This window comes from Ruditapes philippinarum, unplaced genomic scaffold (genome assembly GCF_026571515.1).
Source record: "Ruditapes philippinarum isolate M1 unplaced genomic scaffold, ASM2657151v2 ctg18724_1_1_1_1, whole genome shotgun sequence".
NCBI lineage: Eukaryota > Metazoa > Mollusca > Bivalvia > Venerida > Veneridae > Ruditapes > Ruditapes philippinarum.
In genome coordinates, this window is record NW_026852542.1 from 1 (window position 1) to 16,438 (window position 16,438).

At 32.8% G+C, this 16,438-nt stretch overlaps 1 pseudogene; it reads right to left on the minus strand.

Annotated features, from left to right (window-relative positions):
* Positions 1–1,722: 1,722 nt before the first annotated feature.
* LOC132716633 (ras-related protein Rab-20-like) lies at positions 1,723–11,976 on the minus strand (annotated as a pseudogene).
* Positions 11,977–16,438: the final 4,462 nt, after the last annotated feature.

A 16,438-nucleotide genomic window follows, 5' to 3' on the forward strand; every position in this document is an offset into this window, starting at 1 on the left:
CCATTTTTTGTGTATACAGTGTAATTATATATAGACAACATTTGGACATAATTCACCATTTGGACATAATTCACGTTGGTAACAAATATACACCATTTGGACATAATTCACCATTTTTGTGTATACAGTGTAATATATATAGACAACATTTGGACATAATTCACTTTGGTACACATGTATACCATTTGGACATAATTCACCATTTTGTGTATACAGTGTAATATATATAGACAACATTTGGACATAATTCACCATTTGGACATAATTCACTTTGGTACACATAATTCAGTGTTTAGATATAATTCACTCCTCAGGCATATATATAGTAACTATTTGGGCAAAATTCACTATTTTGATATAATTTACCATTTAGACAAAATTAACCTCTATTGTATAATTCACCATTTTCATATTATTCACTCTATGAACATTGAGTCAACATTTAATCTAAAGATATAGTATAAAATATTGTGTTTCAAACATGAAAAGAATTCAAAATTCTAATTTCAAAAGGGAAATCCTGATTTCAATAAATGGGTCAGAGTTGAATCTTGTTAAATTAATACTATATAAATGCTTTGAGTGTGATGTGAAAAAACAACTATTTTAAGGTTAAAAGTTTTAAAAAAAAACACCAGAGATAATACTTTGTATGGAGTAGTTTATATCAACAAACTAAATTAAAGATGTTTGTATATCTTTAATATATCATTAATTTCATATACAATTTGTATATATATATGCCGGGTAAAAAAAACTCTTAAACATTAAATGTACAACGTAAAAACAATACATGTCTAGTAAATCTATTGCACAAATACTTGTTAAAATTGACTCATTCACAATTCTGAAGAGAATTTCTTTTCTTTCTCAATTACAATTTTATTTTTAGTACATTCAAGTACGTCAGAAGTACTATTTCATTTGTTTTTCTTAAAACTTCTGAGAAATTTTAAACCTATACAATGCAAATAAAGTGAATGACAGCAATCGTGTGTCTTTACAATACTTCACGTTTGTAACATCACTTTTCATGTTTATATAGTTCTATATTGCAGTTAATTTATGATCCAAAAAATTCTCTAAAATATGAAGTTTGCTGTATTATAAATATACGTTATATAGACTCTTGACAGGTTATATGGCCGCATATAAACAGCTGTTTGCAATATAATCATCATCTAGTGTCTAAGGTTATATATACAAATAACCATCTATATATGGTCATATAACCTGTCAAAATTCTTTATAACAAACTAATAATATGCATATACATTAGTTTGTATTTAAAACTAAATCACAAATATCAATGAGCACAATACTTGTTTTATAAGGTCATGTTTTTTTCAGTATTGTTCACTTCTTCCATGTCATATAAAGTGAAAACCAAGGACCTTCTTGATCCAGAGGAACTAAACGTTTTATTTACTCATAATGTTCAAAAGAAAATGAAACAGTCAAATTTATACTGTGGAGTATGCCTTCAGTGACCTTCGATTAGAGAGAGAAATAAAGTCACTAGAAAAAGGGGGTCACTAGAGAAAGCAGGGGGGGGGGTCACTAGACAATTGTTATCCCCTCAGTTTTGACAATAGATAAGTTTCCTAACCATACTGATGACTATTGCAGTATGGTAAATAAACATCCAAGGACATCAACATTGAGAATCTGTTAGACAAGAGACTGTAGTTTAGATATCTTATATATAAGTAAATAAATGAAGATGATGTGATACATTTTAATTACCTGTTATGTGTTCAAATATTAAGAAAAAGCCCTTTCTCTATTAAGTAAAACAGAATTAAAGAGGTGTTAAGATATGAATATGCATCTCAGATTTGTATAAAACAGGGATATGTTACTTGTAATATAAACAATTATGCCTTCTACAATCTCTCTATATCTTTTTCTTAAGCTTGATTATACAAAATAAATGCCAGATTTAATTTCTTAGATGTACTTGTGTATGATTCAATCTGTCCTCATGCTAAATGGTTAGGGAAAATTTCAAAATAAGTACTGAGTGACTGTATAGTGTACAGTGCAGACCATGATTGGATGGCAAGTATGTGCTGGCTGATCATGGTCTGCACTGATCATATGGGTGGATTCAGTTGCCGACCAGCAGGCTAAAGGTTAAAACACAGAAACAAACTGGTCAGAGTGGAAGGAAAACTCAAGAATTACAAATAAATATGACACTCTTTAAAGTGTATCCTTCTATAATGGAAGGTCTGTAATACAAAATACAATTATGCTACTTTTATTTACTATCAGACATAACAAAAACCTTGAAAGAATTATATATGGATGTTGTTGGCATGTCTGAGATATATGTTCTGATTTTAGTATTACATTAATTTGTATAGCAGCTGATAAAAATATTCAAGAACAAAATATTAGTTTTCATCATATAAATGATCATACTAAATCATTTAAGAACTTTTTTTACAAGTAGTATTTTATTAGAATATCCAAATAATATATTTCTATTGTTCTTATTAATATTTGAAATACATATGAAATATGCGCCCATTGCGGGTCAATCCACTTTAAAATACAATTTACGAAAAAGTAAAAAATAAAGAAGTGATAAGTCTGCAAACAATACTGAACCATTAAATTTTTATCTTTAAACAGACCAAGCTTCATCTGACTGTCTATTATCTGAAGAATACATGTATTTGGTTTAAAACAAATTCATTTTTTATCAAATTACATAACAAAGAGATTTATACAACATGCAGAAATTTAATACAATATCATGATTAGTGGATTTAACTAAAAAAAATTACTATAATAAGTAGTGTTATAAAAAAATAAAAAATTGTTTACTGGTTTCCTAGCAGTTTCTGGTCTATTTTTACCCATAAAGCATCTGTGCTGCTTCATCAAATCAGAGAGACGTTTGTTTTCTGGGCAACAAAGCAGTTAAAACAGTGCAACGGTTTATATATTTTGAAGTTTTGCCTGTTGTTATAAGTTAGCTTAGATAACTTGATACATTTAAAAATAAGCAACATCTGGGAAATTTCAGTTTGAATGTTCATGCAAAATATCTGAGGCTCGATTCCAGGTAAATCAGTTCTTTTTACCAAAATAATTGCAGACAACATGAAAAAAAAGTTGAAAAATTTCAATTTCTTTTATAAAATCACCTTAACAAAAATGAAAAACATCATTTCAATTTCTTTTATAAAATCACCTTAACAAAAATGAAAAACATCAGGAAGTCTGCCATGAAATTGTGAATAAAAGAGATAAAAGGTGTTACATTTCTGGCCCATTTTCTAATTGAAAAGTAAATTATAATTTTTGAGTAAAATTGAAAACATGGTAATGCTGGGCAGGTACCTATCTGTTCTGTCAAAGTTTTCAATTTGTCTGTTGACAGATTCCTATTTTATTTTGAAAAAAAAAGTGATTTAGGGCTGGAAACTGCTAGGAAACAAGTCTATCTTTATGTAAAAATGTGGTTTGTAAATTTTGAGTGAAGCAGGTGTGCAATGCATAAAATAATCTTTTAACTGACTTAAAACAGCAGTAATTTTATTGTGTTTACATATTCAATAACAAAGCTTTACAGCTTTACTTATCACATAAACTATGACGCAGGAGTGTGATAAAGCCACTTAATAATCAAAGCACAGAAGGCGCTGAATTTGTTTGGGTCTCAGAATGTAAGAAAGGTACAGGTTGTGAGATTATATGTATAGTGCCACCAATGCTTTCCAGCGTTTTGTTTGTAGTAAATTGGCTATAAGACTAATTGCAACACTGATATTCAATCCAATGTTTATTTGACTTAAACAATTTGAAAAAAATTAGTTTACTGGGATTTGAACTCCAGACCTCTCGCTTCCTAAGCTAGCGCGAAAACCCTTCAGCCACGATGAATTTATATGTGAACGTCCTGAAGCAAACCATATTATTCTAAATCAGGGCTTGTAACGACTTTAACTGTTGTTTAACACATATGTAATTAATCCTGGAGCTTACTATAAGCATGTATATTTATAAAGAATCAAAGGGCTGCATGTTCTGTGGTATTTTCTGATCTTTGCAATCTAAATCGTACTGTATATCTGTATGTATTTTCCTGTATAAGTTTATTTTTATGTATTATAATTCATTTTGCAAGGCACCAGAGTTTGATACATACGGAATTATGCATAACTAGAGTTGCATCAAAATATCATTTATGTTCATTTTTTACGACAGCTACACTTTATCCTTGCATATCATGGCTACTTCCTTAACAGAGACACTTAAAAAAGAATTAAAAAAAAAAAGTCTCCTCGACTGGGATTTGAACTCTTGACCTTTCACTCACTAAGCGAGCGTGTTACCCCTGCACCACGGAGAAGTTATACAAACAAAGTCTGAATAACATCAGGTCGTTCTTAATTTAGAACTACCATTGCATTACAGGTTTGTAATCCTTATTAATTTTGAGGTATTTTGTTCAGGATAAACCTGTTGTTTAAAATTGATGTGAATAATTTAGCGAAAATCTTCTCGCCCAAACAGTCGTACATGTAGAATCTATATATTCCACTACTCGGTTTGTGTAGTATTCGGTAATCGACATCGCTAAAAATAGTATTTTCATTGATAAAATGATATTCATCCGCGTAATTTGTGATTGTGCATTTATTGACAATTCTATAAGCCAACGCTATTTTTAAACTTTGAATGCGTTGTAATTTGTTGGATACTTGTAACAGAATAAAAATATTTCTTTCTTTTTGATCGCTAGTTTTAAGCTGTTTTGATTAATGTGCCTGCCTTTGACCATCTTTACGCAGTGATCTCCCCTGAATTTTTCGGGGTTAGTGTACATATAAAGGGAAGTAACCGCTTCAAAAAAGTGGACTACTTTCGGCATTTGCAATTAACAGCATTAGACTCTGAAATTTCGCTACCATTATTTGTTTGGTCTGACGACCCAAACAAATAACAAGAGGGCCATGATGGCCCTGAGGTCGCTCACCTGTATATAGGCCCCCCACCCCTGGGCCAATTTTTACCCACGGGCTTTTATTTGTTTATTTGAACAGACTTGGTAGACACCCATAAGAAGATGTTTCAGGCTTAACATCTAAGTTCTAGCTCATTGGCATTTTTAAAAGAAGATTTTTAAAGTTTTTACTATACACATATAATTAAAAACAATGTCACCCCTGGGGCAGGGCCAGTTTTGACCCCCGGGCGTTTATTTTAACAAACTTTGTAGATATTTACTTAAAGATGTTTCATGCTTAATATCTAAACTCTAGCTATTTGGGTTTTGGGTTTTTCCAAAGAAGATTTTTAAGTTTTTGCTTTACACATATAAGGAAAATCAATGACCCCCCCCCCCCCCGGGCGGGGCCAGTTTTGACCCCAGGGCTTTTATTTGAACATACTTGGTAGACACCCATTAGAACATGCTTCATGCTAAATATCTTAGCTCTAGCTCTTTGAGTTCTTTAAAAGAAGATTTTTTAAGTTTTTACTATATGCATATAGGGAAAATCAATGACCCCCTGGGGCAGGGCCAATTTTGACCCCAGAGCTTTTATTTGAACAAACTTGGTAGACATCCATTAGAACATGTTTCATGCTAAATATCTTAGCTCTAGCTCTTTGGGTTCTTTAAAAGAAGATTTTTTAAGTTTTTACTATATGCATATAGGGAAAATCTATGACCCCCTGGGGCAGGGTCAATTTTGACCCCATGGCTTTTATTTGGACAAACTTGGTAGACATTCACTAGAAGATGTTTCATGCCAAATATCTAAGCTCTAGCTCTTACGGTTCTTTAAAAGAAGATTTTTAAGTTTTTACTATATGCATATAGGGAAAATCAATGACCCCCGGGGCGGGGCCAATTTTGACCCCAGGGCTTTAATTTGAACAAACTTGGTAGACACTCACTAGAAGATGTTTCATGCTTAATATCTTAGCTCTAGCTCTTTGGGTTCTTTAAAAGAAGATTTTTTAAGTTTTTACTATATGCATATAGGGAAAATCAATGACCCCCTGGGTCGGGGCCAATTTTGACCCCAGGGCTTTTATTTGGACAAACTTGGTAGACATTCACTAGAAGATGTTTCATGCCAAATATCTAAGCTCTAGCTCTTACGGTTCTTTAAAAGAAGATTTTTTAAGTTTTTACTATATGCATATAGGGAAAATCAATGACCCCCAGGGGCGGGGCCAATTTTGACCCCAGGGCTTTTATTTGAACAAACTTGGTAGACACTCACTAGAAGATGTTTCATGCCAAATATCTAAGCTCTAGCTCTTATGGTTTTTTAAAAGAAGATATTTAAAGTTTTTTCATTTGGTTGCCATGGCAACCAGAGTTCTGCATGGAATTAAATTCTTTGAACAATTTTTAAAGGTGACCACCAAAGGAACATTCCTGTGAAGTTTGGATGAAATTGGCTCAGTGGTTTATGAGGAGATGTCATTTAAAGCAAAAGTTTACGGACGGACCGACGGACAGACGCCGGACGGACGCCGGACGAAAAGCGATCACAAAAGCTCACCCTGTCACTTTGTGACAGGTGAGCTAAAAACCGTATTTCACTAGTGTAATAACACTTTGATGGGACATAAATAATTTTGCGTTAAATACAAAACATAGTGTTAATCAACATGCTAATGTTAGTGTAACACTTAAATCACAGCAAAATGAAAAATGGCTCTTTTAAATAGTAAATATTTCTTATTCTAAAAATGTGATAAATAAAATATAATATTCGTGTAGATTTCAAAACTAGATTTATTGAACTTGTTGAATAAAACAATAATATAATCAACTTGTTCAATATATAGATTATTAATCCTACACTCATTCAATATCCTCTATATGCACAATGCTTAATACTAAATCAAACAGATTTGTAGTAAAATTATGAAACTTGTGTCATTAATCACAGATTCACAAATAAAAAAGAACTGTGTCATGATAAAGCAGCACACTTTCAAAACTACTCGGTCAGACCTTATCATAATTGCACATCTTGTGAACATAAATGAGCCGCGTCACGACAAAACCTACATAGTGCAGTCTGATCAGGATCCATGCTGTTCGCTTACCAACTGTATTACAAGTAGAGAAACTGATAGCGAACAGCATGGATCCTGATCAGACTGCGCGGATGCGCATGCTGGTCTGGATCCATGCTGGTCGCAAACCAACTATGTTGGTTTTGTCGTGACGCGGCTCAAATGCTGGCCAGATTTGTGGCAATAAGCTACAAAGTGTAATGGTTTAGAACTGTTCATTACCAGGTGAGTAGATGTGTCAGCGGCAGGATAGCTCTGTAGAGCCACGGAAGGGTATCCCAGGGTCCTGTGTTCAAGTCCCAGTCAGGCTGCACATTTTACTAACCCTGTGACACATTTAGATCTTTACCCTTTAGCTGTTGAACTTTCTGAAGAAAAACAAATGTCCCAATTCCATTTTGAAGCAGTTAATTATCAAATTTTGGGATAGATCTATAATGAATAATTAACTATGATGAAATTTTGAAAGCTGGTCCCTTAAGATTATATAGCTTGTCTGATTACTCTGATGAACAGACTGGCCCTAATATTACACTTTGTAGTTTTATTTTCCAGCATTATTAGTGTTAAATCAGATCAAAATAAACAATATATAGTTAATTCACAGGTGTTTGTGGAACAATCAAAACTGTTGGCCCTTGGTATTAGGGATGACATTTTTTAAACTGTTGCCAGAGGCCGAAGTCAGGGGGCAAAAGTTCCAAATGTCATCCCTGATACCGAGGACAACAGTTTACTGTTCCATAAACACCAATCTAATAACTGTTTTATTACCTTATACTTTATAATCAAACAATAAATATTGCAACAATATACTAATAACATTATTACAACTGAATCTGCCAGACATTCAAAAATAGAATACTAGCGGGCAACGTTAATTGAAATACTCAATGACAGGGGTGTAGCAGTTAAAAATGTTAACTGGTTAACAGTTCATTTCATCACTGCGAATGCACAGGATTTCAGCAGTTCATTCGAACAGTTGTAAATAAGTAATTAGTATTTTATCAAAGGCATTAGGTAATAAGACAAAATGAACTGACAGGTCATTAGAGATCTTAAGATCATCTTTACTATCATACACTGTTATAGAGACTCCAGTGTTTATAAAAATCCTTACAAAAATGAAGAACTGACACCCTTAAAGATCCAGTATGTTGTAAATGAGGTTGTATACCACACTTAAGTGAAATTATATATATGACTTATGTATATAATTATGCTTATAAAACAATTTTCAAACATTGATGAATATGTAAAATATGTACTGCAAATATTTGTACATATTTTATGTAATCATTAAAATATATGCATTCATTTCTTAATATTGAAAAATTTGACTTAGACTTCATAGAAAATAATTTTTTCAATACCTCCATTTATTTACATGAAATGTTAAATTAGGTAATATCTTTATAAAAATTGCTTTTTGGAACTTACAAAATTAATAAATCTTAATTTGAGCATCATATTTAAGATATAAAACAATAAACAAATTGTGTTACAGGATCTTTAAGTCATCTGAGCTTAAACCGTCATCTACTTTCATATCATTTATTTACACAGTATACAATGGCATTTATTCCGGCTAAAGGTCTAAGAGTTGTTCTTCTAAATGACAGACATTTAACAACTGTCATGTGATTAGCAACATGAAGATTTTGGTTTGGTACTATCAGTAAGCTGAACAGATGATCGTTCTTTCTGTGTGGTTTGTGGCACTTGGTCTAAGGGTAGACAGTATGAGAACATATACTCAAACACACTGGAAACATTATAACCAGTTTTTGCTGACGTTTCGAAATAAGGGTCCCCTTTAAGTTTTGTAAGATCAATGTCTTTGTTAATTTCTTTCGCAAATTCTACAGCTTCATCAACAGTCACTTCTCTAGTATCGCTCTCTATAACATCACGCTTGGTCCCCACTACAACCTTTAAACAATCTTCTTTTGCATGTTCCAGAAGTGGTAAAAATCTAGCCCTGAAAAGTAAAGAAACCATCATTTACTAAAGCCGTCACAGAAGTGACAAATACCACCACAATCTCTATGACACAGAATTTCATGTAGGTTTATTTATTATTATTTTTGACAGTGAACACTTGAGCAAAGTTAAATGAAATCAGTCAAAGGTTATAGGTTTAAAAGAGCAGACACAAAGTTGTCTGACATTTAAAACATCAAAAGTGACCTTGACCTAGCACAGCAGTGGTAGAGGCCCTAAATATCTCCTTGGTGATATGAATATTTGTGCCAGGTTTAAAGAAAATCTTTCAAGAGGTATATAATTGATCAAGCAAACACAAAATTATCTGACATTTGACAAGGTGAGGTTGACCTGGTACAGCAGATCATTATGTTGAGATAAACATTTGTACCAAGTCTGTTTCCTGGAACTAATCACTAATGTCAAAAGTTAACATAATCATGTTCCCTGTAGCATTGGAACCTATAATCTCTAATTAAGGAGATGGACACCTAAGCCACAAGGCAACTGCATCCATTTTGTGTTGGAAATGTTCATTATTATTATCATGTGAGAGACCACTATCATTATTATCTGAGAGACCATTCTCATGTGAGAGTATTATGTGAGAGACCACTATCATTATCATGTGAGAGTGTTACATGAGAGACAACTATCATTATCATGTGAGAGACCACTATCATTATCATGTGAGAGATCACTATCATTATCATGTGAGAGACCACTATCATTATCATGTGAGAGACCACTATCATTATCATGTGAGAGACCACTATCATTATCATGTGAGAGATCACTATCATTATCATGTGAGAGATCACTATCATTATTATGTGAGAGATCACTATCATTATCATGTGAGAGACCACTATCATTATCATGTGAGAGACCACTATCATTTTTATGTGAGAGACCACTATCATTATCATGTGAGAGACCCACTATCATTTTTATGTGAGAGACCACTATCATTATCATGTGAGAGACCACTAACATTTTTATGTGAGAGACCACTATCATTATCATGTGAGAGACCACTATCATTATCATGTGGGAGACCACTATCATTATCATGTGAGAGACCACTATCATTTTTATGTGAGAAACCATTATCATTATCATGTGAGAGACCACTATCATTATCATGTGAGAGACCACTATCATTATTATGTGGTTCCACTTTCATTATCATGTGAGAGACCGCTATCATTTTTATGTGAGAGACCACTATCATTATCATGTGAGAGACCACTTTCATTATCATGTGAGAGACCGCTATCATTATCATGTGAGAGACCACTATCATTATCATGTGAGAGACCTCTATCATTTTTATGTGAGAGACCACTATCATTATCATGTGAGAGACCACTATCATTTTCATGTGAGAGACCGCTATCATTATCATGTGAGAGACCACTATCATTATCATGTGAGAGACCACTATCATTATCATGTGAGAGACCGCTATCATTATCATGTGAGAGACCACTATCATTATCATGTGAGAGACCACTATCATTATCATGTGAGAGACCACTATCATTTTCATGTGAGAGACCGCTATCATTATCATGTGAGAGACCACTATCATTATCATGTGAGAGACCGCTATTATTGTCACCTGAGATAACATCTGACAATTTCACCACAGCTGCACATATGTATGCTATATGTATGTCATTAAAGAATTAATTTGAATTTGAAGATCAAAAACTTAGATCTTAGTGACCAATTATGGCAGTGTCAATATTTTTGTGTCTTTTGTTTATTTTCTTTTTTTATGAAGATTTATCCTGTCCTATACCGGTGGCTTTCATGTACATAAGTCATGTAAGTTATTATCTCAGTATTCCAACAGGTAAAGGTCTCACCACAGGGATTCATAACTTGATGAAGTTGTGAGATCAAATGCCAGGATCGCAGCGCCAGCGTTCCTACAGTAAAATGAGGACAGTCCTGTGTACCTCTCATCACCTGCTGTATCCTGTAATAAGTAAAACAATATTCAAATGTGTACGTTCAAACATATAATGAAATGTGAAGGGCACACTTTTAAAGCTAACGCCTCCTGATGAGTCAAAATTGAGAAAAATGTACTAGGATATTAGGTTTAGTAAAAGGATTCAAGATTCAAGTAATATTTTACATTTTATGTGTGATTAATGATTGATTTTTCAGTATTTACAACTTTATTTCTACTGATTTACTAAAGCAGTAAGGGCTATTTATGTATATTTTGACCGCTTTTTGGTAATTAACGTGGATTGTAAGAGCCATTGATAAAGTGTATATTGCTTCCTTTTGGTAACTTCACAATATTATACATTCAAATAAATATTAAAAAAATTCATAAAAATTAGTATGAATCTGGAGGCGTGTTGCTTTAACATTGATTAATCACTTAAGTTTCAAGTCCCTTGCCTAGACTAATCAGCAATGGTGTCACTATATCAGGAAACATGATACTTGAGCTCAAACCCACATCTTCTTGGCATATCGGCAAACATTTTATTTACTAACCCACTGCTTTCATCGTGTATTTATTTTACATATATAGGTTATAGCACCGTTACTAACAGATTTGCAGATGCTTTCTTAACACAGTGTTATGCATAGGGGTACCATAACAAACACATAGAAATTTATTTAAATCAAATGTTGATGTCAAAATCATAGCTCATTGGCAGCAAGCCTCCATCTAACCATGACAATAAAGATCTTAAATCACGCTTTGGTTACCTTGGGGGTTTACTATATTCAAAGCCAACATAAAGAATGTTCATTCCTGTTCTGGCTTTAATGTTGGCAAGGCAATGTATTATTTAAATGCCTAAGCATTTTCAAAATTTTAAAAACAAAAATATATTACCCATACTGCCACATTATATGGTCCCACTGTTTCAGGAAAAAAGCAGCACCTATTGTCTAAAAAAAACAACAACAAATTTTGTTTGCAGTGAGATGGAAATGACTTTCATCAGGTATAATAAATAAAAATGTTCACTTTGCTTATTATTGAATACAATGAAAGAGATAGTACACATCAATATGGAAATACTTCTAATCATATAAGATATAGATTGTAATAAAGCTGACTTCTTATTTAAAATAAGACATGTAACTTTGATGTAAGCTAACTTGTGTCAGTGCTTCCATTAGCCGATGTTTGGGAGTCATTTACTCCTTGATTTTGGCTTGTGACTTCAAAAATGTAATACATTTTCTTGTTTTCCTATATGATTCAGCATCCAATGTCAAAGGTTTTTTCAGTATCCAACTTTCAAATTTTGAAACTTAATGGAAACCCTGGACTTAACAAAACATTGCCTTACTATGATGAGGACAATGTAGGACATGGATGCCCTAACATTCCACTATTTTGTCAGTCTACTGATGGGCATTCTGTTCTATATCCCCCCCCCCCCACCCAACAAGAAGTACAGGGTGCATGAAAATAGCAAAATTTTACTTTAGCCATAAACTTTAAAATATCTTATATTATTTGAATGAATTTAAGATATAAACTTTTTTACACACACAGATTTTAAACAAGAGCTGTCACAGGAGACAGCGAAGCTCGACTAATAAAATACTGGACGCAGTAAGGAGGACAAAACTATGAAAGAAAAATCAATTATGTATAATTATGTATTAAGTTATAGTAAAAAAACATTTGTTAACATAAATTCCAAGATCAAGGGGAATAATTCTAGAAATAGTCACACTAGAGTTATGAACCTTGTCACACAAAATGTGTGTAATGATAAGAAATATATATTTGAAGTTTGAAGTAGATACCTTAACAAGAGCTGTCACAGGAGACAGCGAAGCTCGACTAATAAAATGCTGGACGCAGTAAGGAGGACAAAACTATGAAAGAAAAATCAATTATGTATAATTAAGTATTAAGTTATATTAGTAAAAATATAACATTTGTTAACATCAACTCCAAGATCAAGGGGAGTAATTCTAGAAATAGTCATGCAAGAGTTATGGACCTTGTCACACAACATGTGTGTAATGATAAGAAATATATATTTGAAGTTTGAAGTAGATATCTTAAAAAATAAAGAAGTTTTAATATGTCTTAAAGAAAATCCTAAGTTTAAAGAGACATAAATCTGTAAATATTGCTTCAAGAGTTATGAACCTTGTCACATAAAATGCAATTGATGATAAGGAAATAGCATTTAAAGTTTGAGGTAGATACCTTTTAAACTAAAAAATTTACATTAAAAAATAACATGTTTCAAGTAAAAAAAATCTAAGTTTCTGAGGAGATTAATTCTTGCAATATTGGTGCTGGAGTGATGAACCTTGTCACATAACATGTGGTTAATGATAAGGTACATATATTTGAAGTATGAAGTTTATCCCTTAAGAAATAAATAAGTTACAGTAAAAAATAATATTTTGTATGGAAAATTCTAAGTTCAAAGGGAGATAAATCTAAAAATATAGGTGCTAGAGTTATGAACATTGTCACATAAGATGGGGATTATGATAATGTAAATATATTTGAAGTATGAGGTTGATCCCTTAAGAAATAAAGAAGAAACAGTAAGAAATAGTATTTTTTGAGGAAAATTCTAAGTTCAAGGGGAGATAAATCTGAAAATATTGGTGCTAGAGTTATGAACCTTGTCGCATAAGATGGGGATGATGATAAGGTACATATATTTGAAGTATGAGGTAGATCCCTTAAGAAACTAGAACTATCACTAAATGTGATTAATACCCCCACAAGACTGCTTCAGAAATGAGGATGTTACTAGTAACAGAATACCTTGTAAAAGAATTGAAATATAGAGTTATGGTTGTGGGCAATTAAAGATATTTGTGGTTCTTGTATGTTGCATTTTCTTTCAATGTGGTTGGCCATTAATGAAGTTTAATTAAATTACTCTGTAATAAGTCCAGAAAGACAAGGAAAAAGAACAAAGGGCAATAACTCTATAAAAACTGAAGATGGAGTTATAGTTCTTGTGCACTGCACTTCCTCTTATTGTGCTTGACCATTGTATGAAGTTGTTTTGAATTCCAACCAGTACCTTTTAAGTTATGCTCCGGACAAGGAAAAGTATCAAAGGGCAGTAACTCTGTATTTTGTCAAAATGGAGTTATGGCTCTTGTGCACTGCACTTCCTTTTAATGTCCTTGACAACTGTATGAAGTTGTATTGAATTCCAAACAGTGGTTTTCAAGTTATGCTCTGGACAAGGAAAAGTAACAAAGGGCAATAACTCTGTAAATACTGAAGATGGAGTTATGGTTCTTGTGCACTGCACTTCCTCTCAATGTGCTTGACCATTGTATGAAGTTATATTGAATTCCAACTGTTAGTCTTCAAGTTATGCTCCGGACAAAAAAAAGCAATGGAAAAGTAACAAAGGGCAATAACTCTGTAAATAGTCAAGATGGAGTTATGGTTCTTGTGCACTGCACTTCCCCTTATTGTGCTTGACCATTGTATGAAGTTGCTTTGAATTCCAACCAGTAGTATACATGTCATGCTCTGGACAAGGAAAAGTAACAAAGGGCAGTAACTCTGTAATAAGTCAAGATGGAGTTATGGTTCTTGAGCACTGCACTTCCTCTCAATGTGCTTGACCATTGTATGAAGTTATAATGAATTCCAACAATTAGTCTTCAAGTTAGAGTCCAGACAAAAGAATGCAATGGAAAAGTAACAAAGGGCAATAACTCTGTAATTACTTTAGAAAGAGTTATGGTTCTTGTGCACTGCACTTCCCCTTATTGTGTTTGACAATTGTATGAAGTTGTTTTTAATTCCAAACAGTAGTTTTAAAATTATGCCCCGGACAAGGAAAAGTAACAAAGGGCAATAACTCTGTAATTAGTCAAGATTGAGTTATGGTTCTTGTGCACTGCACTTCCTCTCAATGTGCTTGACCATTGTATGAAGTTATAATGAATTCCAACCATTAGTCTTCAAGTTATGGTCCGGACAAAAGAAAGCAATGGAAAAGTAACAAAGGGCAATAACTCTGTAATTACTTTAGATAGAGTTATGGTTCTTGTGCACTGCACTTCCTCTCAATGTGCTTGACCATTGTATGTAGTTATATTAAATTCCAACCATTAGTCTTCAAGTTATGCTCCGGACAAGGAAAATGCAACGGACGTCTGGACCGACCGACCGACCGCCCGACCGACCGACCAACCGACCACCGGGTGACTCCTATATACCCCCCCAAACTTCGTTTTTGGGGGTATAATAAAGAAGTAACAGTAAAAAATAGTATTTTTTGAGGAAAATTCTAAGTTCAAGGGGAGATAAATCTGAAAATATTGGTGCTAGAGTTATGAACCTTGTCACTTAAGATGTGGTTGATGATAAGGAACATATATTTGAAGTTTGAAGTTGATACCTTAAGAAATGACAAAGTTATAGTGAAAAATATTTTACTGCACCAAAACTTTAATCTAAAATCTGGATGCGGACGCCGACGCCGGGGCGAGTAGGACAGCTCTCCACATACTTCGTATAGTCGAGCTAAAAAGTAAAGAAGTTATAATATTTCTTAAAGAAAATCCTAAGTTCAAAGAGAGATAAATCTGTAAATATTGCTTCAAGAGTTATGAACATTGTCACATAAAATGTAATTGATGATAAGGAATAAATATTTGAAGTTTGAGGTAGATACCTTTAAATCTAAAAAAATTATAGTAAAAAATAATATTTTTTAAGGAAAATTCTAAATTCAAGGGGAGATAAATCTGAAAATATTGGTGCTAGAGTTATGAACCTTGTCACATAAGATGGGGATGTTTATAAGGTACATATATTTGAAGTATGAGGTTGATCCCTTAACAAATAAAGAAGTAACAGTAAAAAATAAAATAATTTGAGGAAAATTCTAAGTTCAAGGGGAAATAAATCTGAAATAATTGGTGCTAGAGTTATGAACCTTGTCGCATAAGATGGGGATGATGATAACGTACATATGTTTGAAGTATGAGGTTGATCCCTTAACAAATAAAGAAGTAACAGTAAAAAATAGTATTTTTTGAGGAAAATTCTAAGTTCAAGGGGAGATAAATCTGAAAATATTGGTGCTAGAGTTATGAACCTTGTCACATAAGATGGGGATGATGATAAGGTACATATATTTGAAGTATGAGGTTGATCCCTTAACAAATAAAGAAGTAACAGTAAAAAATAGTATTTTTTGAGGAAAATTCTAAGTTCAAGGGGAGATAAATCTAAAAATATTGGTGCTAGAGTAATAAACCTTGTCTCATAAGATGTGGTTGATGATAAGGAACATATATTTGAAGTTTGAAGTTGATACCTTAAGAAATGACAAAAGTTATAGTGAAAAATATTTTACTGCACCAAAACTTAAAATCTGAAATCTGGACG